The sequence below is a fragment of the Micropterus dolomieu genome, linkage group LG22, assembly GCF_021292245.1.
Source record: "Micropterus dolomieu isolate WLL.071019.BEF.003 ecotype Adirondacks linkage group LG22, ASM2129224v1, whole genome shotgun sequence".
NCBI lineage: Eukaryota > Metazoa > Chordata > Actinopteri > Centrarchiformes > Centrarchidae > Micropterus > Micropterus dolomieu.
The window spans coordinates 5,049,232-5,060,579 of NC_060171.1; the positions used below are offsets into that span (position 1 = coordinate 5,049,232).

Consider the following 11,348-nt stretch of genomic DNA (forward strand, 5'->3'; position numbering starts at 1 on the left):
GAAATGTGCAAAACTTACATTTCCAAACTCATCCTGGGCAGTGAGTCCAATCCACACAGTACTTTGCAAGTAGAATCTATGAACTCTCTTGATCAAAAGTTAAAGAATTTTGATAATCCCAAAAATGTGCATGCAATATAGTAAGAACTTCTGCTCAGTTTCATTTACTTAAGACTCGGATTGACATCATACCATACCATTGTTTGAAATCTGACCGATGATGGTGGTGTCGTCCGCCGATTTCACAAGAAGAAGAACGTACTTTATTGTAGCGAAATCATCCTCTGCATTTAACCCATCCCTGAAGGGAGCAGTGGGCAGCTACAGCACCCGGGGACCAGTTCCAGATTGAAATGCCATACCAGGTCAAACAGCACTGTCTGGAGAACCTACCTAACATGTTTTTGATGGTGGGGGGAACCAGAGCACCCAGGGAAAACCCACACACATGCAAACTCCACACAGAAAGGCCGGGGCAACCCGGGGTTTGAACCCGCGACCTTCTTGCTGTGAGGGGACAGCTATAACCACCAACAGAACTCTCTCCGTGTTGGAGGATGCAGTCGTGGGTGTACAGTCTGAACAGGAGGGGGCTAAGCACAAAGCACGGGGGGCTCCAGTGCTAGACTGGAGGAGGTTTGTCCGCCAATCCGAACTGTCTGAGGAGGAGTGTTGTATTTAAACCCAGAGTGCTGAGGTTGCTGATCAGTTTCATGGGGGAGATTGTGTTGAATGCTGAGCTGAAATCCATAAACAGCATTCTAACTTTTTAGGTACAGGGACGATTTTGGCTGTCTTGAAGCAGGTGGAAACCCTTTCCTGAGACAGTGAGATTAAAAAAAAAAAAGTTTAACCTTTATTTATTCAGGGGAGCTTCACTGAGAGGAAGCCTCTCTTTTGCAGGACACATTCACACCTGAAAGCTGCCCAGTACAACTACAGCCTGGTCTGCTGGCCACTAAGCACTCCACTCCACTGGAGCTGTTCGGGTTATGGGCCTTGCTCAAGGGCACCTCAGTGGTGGTAAATGAGGGATGGCAAGCACTGCTTGGTTTACTTTCCACACCCAGGTTTTATCATGCCGGTCCGGGGATTGAACCTCTCACAAGCTCGCTTCTCTAACCTTTGGGCCACCACGTGTGATGTTGAATAGGTCAGTAATGATATCTACTAGCTGATTGGCACAGGTTATTAGTACACAGCCAGGAATGTTATCAGGCCCAGCTGATTTACTCATATTCACTCTCAGCAGGACTCTCCTCACATCTGCTGTGGATACTGACAGTGGCTGGTCCTCTGGAGGTGGAGTGGACTTTACAGCTGGCTCCTTGTTAAGGAGATCAAAGCGCGTATAAAAGAGTTAAGTTCTTCTGGTAAAGTGGCCTCACACATGATGGAGGATCTCATGCTTTTGTAGCCTGTAATGTTTTTGATGGCCTTCAGATATCTTTGGGGTTGTTGGTGTTGAGGTCTCTTTACAGTCATTTAATTTTTTCATGTCAATTAGCTCTATATATAAGTAAGATTTTGTTTTTAGTTTGTTTTATTAAAATCTTCCCTCCCTTTCTCCATCCATCCATCGTCAACCGCTTATCCTGCATACAGGGTCGCGGGGGGGCTGGAGCCAATCCCAGCTGACATCGGGCGCAAGGCGGGGTACACCCTGGACAGGTCGCCAGTCCATCGCAGGGCCTCTCCCTTTCTTTAGTTTTTAAAATGCCATTTTGTGGTTTATTACATATATATACATAAAATAAACTACAAAATATGTCTTGCTTTTTGACAAGCAATAGCATTTTTCCAAAGATTACAAACAGAATTACAAACAATACAAATAATAATAATATGATCATTACACAATAGAATGACTAAATTTAGTTATTAGTCTAGTCTGAGTTTCCACTGGTTGTCCTCAGTTCTTGGCATGAGGAGATGTATTTTGCTGCCATGATTTGGAATTTAGGCATTCTCCCAGTAAGTAGGGAGTTTCTATTAGTCTGATTTAAATTTGAATTATTTTTCTTCATTTTGAATTGTTCCAGTCTCTGCTGATGTCTCCACTTTGCCTCCTTGATGCCAGCTTTCAGTCTCGCTCAATCAAAAAGCAGCTTTTTTGGCTCTATAAAGAGCCCTCACCGCTCTAGTCATCCAGGCCTTTTGGTTGGGAAATGGTATGATTGTCTTAGTGATCACCACATAATCAACACATTTGCTGATGTATGATGTCACAAATTATGTATATTCCTCAATGTGGCTCTCCTGGGTGGTGGCTTGTCTGAACCTACTCCAATCTGTGTTTGCAAAACAGTCCTGCAGAGCTGCTGTAGCCTCATCTGTCCACACTTTGACTGTTTTAATTGTTGGTTTGAACCTTTTTATCAGCTGGGTGTAAGTGGGCTGAAAAAGCAGAGAAATATGGTCTGATAGACAAAAATGGGGACAGGGGAGGGCTTTGTAGCTGCCGGGAATATTCGAGTAGACGTGGTCCAGTGTTCCTCTGGTGGGTATGTGGAAATGCTGGTGGAATTGAGGTAAAACTGTTTTTTTAAAGTCTGTCCTCAGGAAGTTATTAGTTTCTGACTCTGATAAAGTAGGAAAGACAGTGTCCCAAAACTGTTTCTCTGTTTAACTGTATCTCTGAACTCCCTTTAAACCAATCACACTGTGAGTCACCCCAGAGACTGTTTTCTTGCAGTATGTGGTAGATTTCTTGAAATTCAAGCGCGTTGGTTTAAGTGGTGGAGATTACTCAAATGAAGAGGAGGGTCTACCCCAGAAAATTTTAAGCATTGAGGACTTAATTTCCTGCATTCTGGTGAAAATTTCTGCCTTTTCTGACTCAATTTATAGTGGAAAGACTTCATTTATTTAGAGGGGAACACAAAATTCAGGCAGCAGGTAACAATTCGAAATATAAAAAATGTATAGAATTTAATGCAGTAAGGCTTTCAGACATTCTGTAGCTATTGCTTTTAAATAGCCAATATTTCTCTTGTTCAACTTTTATAATTTTATAAAATCCCTGCTGAGTCAGCACACATGCAGGCATGATTCAGTCTTCCCTCCTCTTTTGTGTCTTTTGCATGGGGATGTGCATGTGGCACCTTTTCACCTCAAATAAGTTCATTTTAATTAAAGTTATACTCCTGGACTTTAATAAATCCTGTGTTTTAGCAGGTTTTTGCTCATGTTCAAAACCTTCTGCACATTCTGAATCTCTCACACATCTGTGCTCTCTGACAAAAAAAGACATGGTATTAAGAGACTAACGTCATCATTTGATGAGAATTCATAACATGTTTTTAGTCTACCTATACTGTAATCTGCTGTGCATAAGGCTACTTATTGCTCTGCAGGAATTATCCTCTTTAGACCGTTTGACCGACACAGTGCACAGACTGCATGTTGTATGTGAAACCGAAACCAACTGAAAACACTCACCACACACACATTAACCTCAGCAGCTCCGGTAAAGTGCAGCTCCCAGTCCCAAACAGAGCAAGGCTGTGCCTCAGGTCAATTAAATTCAATTTTATTTCTATAGCGCCAAATCACAACAACAGTTATCTCACAGCGCTTTTCATAAAAGAGCAGGTCTAGACCGTATTCTGATGTTATTTGCAGAAGCCCAACAATTCCCACCAAGAGCAAACACTAGGTGACAGAGGCAAGGAAAAACTTCCTTTTAAAATGTTCAAATCACTGAACTCTACACAAAGACGCGACTCATCACAACTGTCTGGTCTCACAGCGCGAGCCCTGAGGTGCACTTAATTACTATCACGGCGATCGCCGGTGTCACAGCAGCTGGGCTGGTTCATTTGAGCCAAGTCGAAAACCTTCTCTTGCGGCGCCCCCTGACATTTTGTACCCTAGGCAGCCGCCTATGTCGCATATGCCACAGGCCGGCCCTGGTCAACATAAAGCTGTAAACTGTTTTTAACTTACAGAGCACAACCATGTAATGTGCAGTGCAATCAATGAAATCTTAAACTCCTGTAGATCAACACACCACCAGACTCTCAAACCAGTGTAACATTAACTACTGTAAATAAAACTGTAACATTACATGATCAACAATAAACCTGTAACTTCTTTGCAGCCAACAAAAATAATTAACATGATGGCAGCCAGCAGGACGTAAATGATTACGTTAATTGACTACCACAAGTTAATATGGAGATATTAGAAAAATTATAATGGGATACAAAATACAAACTGGGATCCAGAGAATGTCTAGTACTCTAGAGCTTATCCTGTTCATTAAGCCTTACAAAGAAGTGTTGCATCAAAGAATGTTCTGTAACTTGAGCTAAAGTTTACAGGAATGTTTTTTAGTATAATGTAATTTTATAAAACTATAACTAAGATACTGAAAAGATCGTGTTACTGAAACAAATAACTTTAAGTTATTGAAATATACTAAAACATTACATTATATACAAAAACAAGACACTTTGAAAGCTTTAACATTGCCTTTGTCTCTTTTGTGCCCCTCTGACAAAACAACTGGCCACAGCCTGGCCTCCTCAATAAAATTGGTCTAGAACCGCCACTGTTTGGAGCCCCCCTGGAGAGACCCACCTCACACTTTGAAAACCTCTTCTATGGTGCATTTTTTGAATTTGCATCTGGAGAAGTGTAAACAGCAATGACAAAAACACTGGAGCATTCTCTATATTAAACGAAATGTGTAGGTTTTATTCTGAGCTTGAGTGTGACTTGTTGCTGTTTAATATTTAAATAAGAGCAAAACCCATCGTTCAAAGAAATGATTGGCAGCACAAAAAAGCAGTAACTTTAGATAGCCCTTTGTCACAAACTGATATCCAATCAGGATTTTGGAGAGACAGCTAGCTTAAATAGTGGCATCGGCAGCTACCTGTGGTATTTTCGGGGGCAGCTTGAAATGCCACAGATTTTTCCTGAGATGACACAGCACCTTTCGCCGTTTATGTGTATTTCCAGTGTATGTAGTGTCGGTCTTCTTCCTGGATTTTTGGCTGTTTTCACAAAGGTCCATTTAGGGTATCTACAGGCTTCTCTATGGCTTCTGCAATTGTTGCTATGTAGTCTGCTCAGTGGTCCAGGGTTCTGATGACTCCTATCTTGTGTTCCAGTGGGTGGTAGGAATCAAAAAGTAAGTATTAACCCATGTGTGTGGGTTTCCTGTAAACCCCAATTTGCAGGCTTCTGTTATCTTCAATGTGTACAGCACAGTCCAGGAACACCAAACTGTTGTTGTGGACATCTTCTCATGTGAACTTGATGTTACTGTCCACAGAGTTCATATGTTCTGTGAAGGCTTGCACTTCCTGGGTTTTTATTTTAACCCAAGTGTCATCCACATACCTGTACCAGTGGCTCGGGGCTTTTCCTATGAAGGAGTTGAGGGCTTTTTCCTCAACTTCTTCCATATAGATGTAGTCCATGGGTGACACAGGTGAGCCCATGGCGCAGCCATGCTTTTGTCTGTAGAATCCTCCGTTGTATTGGAAATAGGTGGTATTTAGACAGAGGTCGAGTAATTTACAGACCTGGTCAGGGCTAAGGCCAGTTCTGTTGGCCAGGGTGTGGTCTTGTAGTAGCCTTTTCCTTACTGTTTCTACGGCCTCCATGGTGGGGATGCAGGTAAACAAAAGATGTCCCATCATAGGACACCATGGTTTCATCTGAGTCCAGTTTCAGTCCTCGAACTTTGTTTACAAAGTCAATGGAGTTTTGGATGTGGTGGGGCGTGTTACCAACCAAAGGGGCTAAAATGGTATATGTGTTTGGCAATGTTTTAGGTGATGGAGTTGATGCTGCTGATAATAGGCCTTAGTGGGGCTCCTTCTTTGTGTATTTTGGTTAGTCCATATAAGCAAGGAATGGCTTCTCCAGGATACAAACAGTAATACTGTTCCCGGGTGATGTTTTCTTTCTGAAGTTGAAGCGGGTCCTGCTTCAGTGTTTTATATGTGTTGGTGTCCATTAGTAGTGTGTTGACTTTGTCCTATTAAGGACTACCGTGCATCTTCCTTTGTCCGCCGGTAAGATGGTGATGGTGTTTTGATCCTTGCTCAGTGATGTCACAGCTCTCCTTTCTTGGATGGTGAGGTTGGAAGGGGGTGCCTTCGCATTAGAAAGGGCTGCCGATACCTTTAGCCTGAGCTGTTCTGCATCTGTTTCTGTTAATTTGTTTTTCCTAATAGTTGATTCTGTAGCTGTGATGAGGTCCACTGTAGGTAGCTGCTGTGGTGTTTAGTCCTTTGGCCAAAACATCTTGTTCTGGTTGGGTGAGTGCCCTATCCCCAATTCCCCCAATTCTCCTGTTTTGTTTGCGTTGCTGGCTCTTGTCTGTAGGTTTGGAATTTTCGGGTCTGTCTTTATTTGCTCTCATTGTGTTAAGATGTGCTTTCTTGATGAAATCCATGACCAGGTTTTGGTGTAAGTTTTGATTCCTTATTCAGAGCTTCAATGGTGAAATGGATCTGTCTGACCCTCTCATTCAGTAGCTGCCGTTGTGTGCTTTCTCAGATCAAATCTTAGATCAAATCTTAGGTGTTTTCTGTAGTCTGCAACTTTACCGGCTATCCTTTCATACTCCCGTACCAATCTGAGGGTGTTCATCCCAAAATGATTAGCAAGAAGTTGCTAGTCATCCAGGTCATAGTAACTAGAAGACGTTTCGTCCCTCAGCCAAGGCCGCTGGTTCGTTGGTGCTCCTGGCTGTCGTAACGACAGTCGTCATGGTCATTAGAACCACCAGAACATATCAACTCTGTGGACAGTAACATCAAGTTCACACGAGAATATGTCCACAGCAACAGTTTGGCGTTCCTGGACTGTGCTGTAAGGTTATAACTCTCACAGTATTATGTGAGAGTTATAACTTTATGGGATTGGAAAAGGGAACACATAAGGTTGCATGTTCACTCGATAGACTTAGCTATCGATTTGCAGTACGGTAGCATTTTTCGACAAAGCAGCATATATTGTCAAAACACTGGCATGCCGGAACAGGAGTGATGTTTCAAGCTGTTCGCGGTCTTTTTTCAACAGTCTAACTCTGAAAGTCCACCAACTCCGGCTGCGCCACGGTTTTGTTAGGTCCCCAGTCCAGCATCACCACTGTCCACTGGAAGTGTCTCAGCACTGACTTGTTGTTTATTTGTTATTTTTGTGCTTCTACTACCTTCCCCACAGCTCTCTCTGATCCCGTTTCGTTCCGTCAACTTCAGGCGGCATATCCATAGGGAACATTTCAGAATAAGAGCATTTTGCCTGCCTGATTTTTCTGACATGTTTTAGATTTTGTTGATTTGGTAATCAGTGTTATGCTACATAGTTAAATGGTTTCTTTTTGTGTCTATTTTAACAGTGTTTATTGTTGTTTTATGATAGTGAATCTGCACAGGGTATTTTATTTAGAAAATTGACTGGATGAGTGGAGATAACCATGGAAAGCTGAAACAGTATGTGAAAGCACACACGGTTGTGGGATTACGCCGAATGAGTGATTGTGGCATAATGGTGGACATGGAATCTCTGTATGAAAGCAGCTACTGAGTAAAAAGCACATTTTGACTATTTAATTTATGCAACAGTACAAAAAAAAGCAACATAAATTGAAAAAATGTGAATGCAGCTATGCAGCTATTTTTTTCATTATATTCGGTTTCAGCTTCGGCAAGAAATTTCATTTTGGTGCATCCCTGGTCTTGATGCAAAAACATATGTCTTAAAGAGCAGAAAGGTAATCAGAATGAGGGTGTGCTCTTTTTCTGAAATACTTCAGGGTCATAGTTGCAGTTGTGCCAGAGAGGTGGGGTTTCTTCCTGGAGTTGGTTGCTTTCTTTGTAAATTTGATGCTGAAGCTCAACACATTGTCACAATACAAAGCAAACAAACAACTCAAACAAGATGTAACAGAAAGGTAATAAGAATGAGGGTGTGTTCTTTCTCAGAAATACTTCAGTCATAGTTGCAGTGGTGCCAGAGAGGTGTGGTTTCTTCCTGAAGTTGATTGATTTATTTAGAAATTGGATGCTGACGGTTAACACATTGTAAATCTTTTTGTGAGACCAGTTTTACAGGTAGTTGACGTGTGTGTTGTAAAGTGGCACAATGTGGTACAATGTAGCTAATGCTAACTGCTACCATCTCTGTTTTGTCATTATTGGGAGCAGTTTTGGCCAGTAAACAATACTAGTGCGCTGTTCAGACTACATGACTTGCTGTCGTAGTACGGGAGTCTTGAAGTTGTTGTTCACACTACGTGACTGACCGGTCACAGGGGGTCACATACTACGTGAGCTTACAATAACTCTGTCACCCGATGGCTGGTCTCAAACCATGTTTTGTCAAGAAAACATATGAAACGGGAAATGAACTACACATGTAACAGCTAGTGTTTTGTCGTCAAAAAAGTAGCTACCTGCTCTGCCAGCTGCTTGCTGTCATTGGCTGGATGTGGATGTCAAGTCAGCCGACTCCTCCAGATATTTGGCATGCTTGAAATCTGACTGGCGTCGGTGATGTGTCAGCGATGCATCAGCGATGCATCACAGAGCCGTTTTGATGCATAGTTGAGTAGTTCACACATAACAACTGGCGACTGTCAAACAATCGCTGATTGACCCCCGATCACAGTCCGACGGTTGGTGAGCCCAGCGACTGGCAAATTGGGCTTAAAATCGTGTGGTGTGAACTGAGCTTTAGTTTTCCCAATGTCATCAATTATTTATTTATTTATTTATTTTAAACCTCTCCTGCATGCCAGGCAGCCTGGTAAAGAGTATGAGGAGCTGGATACCATATTGTGTCAGACAAATTTTACTTTAACAAGAGAGTATTAATATATTTCTTTGACTGTTTTATTATTTATTTAAATTTATTTGTCACTGGGCCAGACGGGACAGACATGGGGATGGGGAAAAGAAACACCACACAAACAGACAGCCCAGAGAAAGAACAACACCTGCAAGAGAACAAGGATGGAGGGTGGGGACAACAGGAAATAGCAGAAGGAAACACCAATTACAGAAAGCAACAAAACCTGCAAGAGAATGACCAGGACTCTCTGTGAACTGTTGGAAAGGAAGTCGATTATCCACAAAACCAGTCGGTCGTCTAGATGGAAAGTGGAAAGTTTCTCCATATATGTGGCTGCAGAGTGTTAAATGCCGAGGAGAAATCAGCAAAAAGAAGTCTGGCTGTCGTGTTGGGAAAATCCAGATGTTTATGGATGGTGTCTAAAAACCTTTGCATCGTCCACCCCTCTACCTGCGCAATAAGCAAACTGAAGTGGGTCCATCTGCGAGTCTGTTATGTTAATAATATGAGATTTGATGACCCACTCCATAGCTTTTACAATTAGAGAGGTGAGAGCCACTGGCCTGATCTTGATGTAACTTTGGAATAACTTTGGAATCCTTCCACAGCTGGGGGACTGTGCCATCATCCAGGGATCTCTGGAACAACTGGAACACGCCCCACAGCTGCTCAGCACAGTACCTCAAAGTACGACCACTGATGTTATCCGGGCCTGTTGCTGTGTTAACTTTTGTCTTCTTGAGGGCTCCCACCAAATACTTTATGTTAATGGTGAGGGAGGAGTCACCAGGTTTGAATTTGGAGAGGACTTCCTTTAGCTGAATGTTATCTGTCTCAAACCTTGTGAAAAAGGAGTTGAGGTCATTGGGGAGGGCTGCTGGACTGCTGCTTGCAACCTGAATGAGCTTGCAAGAAGTGGGGACAGTATTCACAGCTGCCATGTTCTTAATACCTTGCCAAGCTGTCCGGAGGTCCCCTTTTGTAAATGATTATTCCACCTTGTCTTTACATTTCAGTTTAGCAATTTTGATGCCATCCATAAATTCTCCATTAACCTCCTTTTTTCATTTTCAGAGCCAGTGAAGAACACTCTTTTTCTTGTTGAGGATAATCTTTAGTTCTTTGGTCACCCAAGGTTTGTTGTTAGGAAAGATAGTAACTTTTTTGATGGGGATGATAGTGCCCACACAGAAGGAGATATATGAGACCGTATCCACTTGCTCATTAATGTTCTATCAAATTATTCCTATCAGTAGCTTCAAAACATCCCTGTAGCCTATCAATGCCATGATCCACTGTTGAATAGTTTTAATTTCCTTCTTACTCCTCTTTACAACCGGCAGGTAAGCTGGGGCCAAAAAAATAGTACGGTGGTCAGTTGAACCAAGAGGTGGTTGGGCAAAAGATTTATATGCCCGTGGAACTGTACCATAGCATTTATCCACTACCCCAAGCAGGTAGTGCAGGTGACATATTGGTTAAAATTATTTAAGAGTTTATCAAGTGAACAATGATTAAAATCCCCCAGGATGGATTTGGGTGAGTCCGGGGAAATAACTAAGTTTATCAACTGTCCACTTAATCTGTTCCATGGCTGTGGTTGCATTTGATCTGGGATGACTATATACCAAAATAAAAAAGAGCTGTGGAAATTCCCTAAGCAAGTAGAAGGGGCGAAGAGAGACGGCCAAAAGTTCAACGTCAGTGGTACAAAATTTCTAACGATAACCGTTGAGCACCAGTGTGTATTTACATAGAGGCAGATGCCACCGCCGTTCTGTTTGCCTGTATTCTCAATGTCACGGTCAAGTCTTAGGGCAGGGGTTCTTAACCTTTTTTGCGGTCCGACCCCTTTTTGAAGTTGAATATTTTGCGATCTATAGCAGCATTCTCGCGTTTCAAAATGAAAATCCGTTGGCTGCAAAGTACACGGCCCAATATGGTATCCCTGATATTTTAAATAAAGATGTCATAATATAGTATTTGAACATGCTCCCCATCTCCTCTCAGTACACATGGAGTGAGTAGTGGTACAATATAAAATGATTCTGTAGTGGGATCATTATTAGATGGGGGATATTAGTCAGTTATCAGAATACGCTACCCCTGAAATGATGTTATACTCTAATCAAAAAACAGAAGACGTCATAATACTTAGAAAGTTATACCTTTATGGGTTTCATTACCCCATCAAAGGGATACCCCTTCACGCCTAAGTGACAAAATCCAGAGCACCACGGACCGTCCTGAACTTTGTGTAAACAAAGACTGCAGTCTCCAAAGACTCAAAGCATTACCTATTTAATTAAATCTTTTAGTTACTTGATTACGTTTGCCTCTATTTGAGTAGTCATGTTACCATGTTGTTGCTATCTGTTGTTGATATTATTGCTGAAAAGAATCTAAATAAGTTACTTTTGCAGTGTTTTTATTTTCAGCAAGATTAAGGACACTCCTTCATCTTATGTGTAACCAATGCTTGTTCACAATACTTTCTCACACAATTCCTTTAGAAATGATGATAAAGAAAT

The 11,348-nt window shown here is 42.0% G+C and overlaps 1 pseudogene; it reads right to left on the reverse strand.

Annotated features, from left to right (window-relative positions):
- Positions 1-4,828: 4,828 nt before the first annotated feature.
- Positions 4,829-6,382, reverse strand: LOC123961537 (annotated as a pseudogene).
- Positions 6,383-11,348: the final 4,966 nt, after the last annotated feature.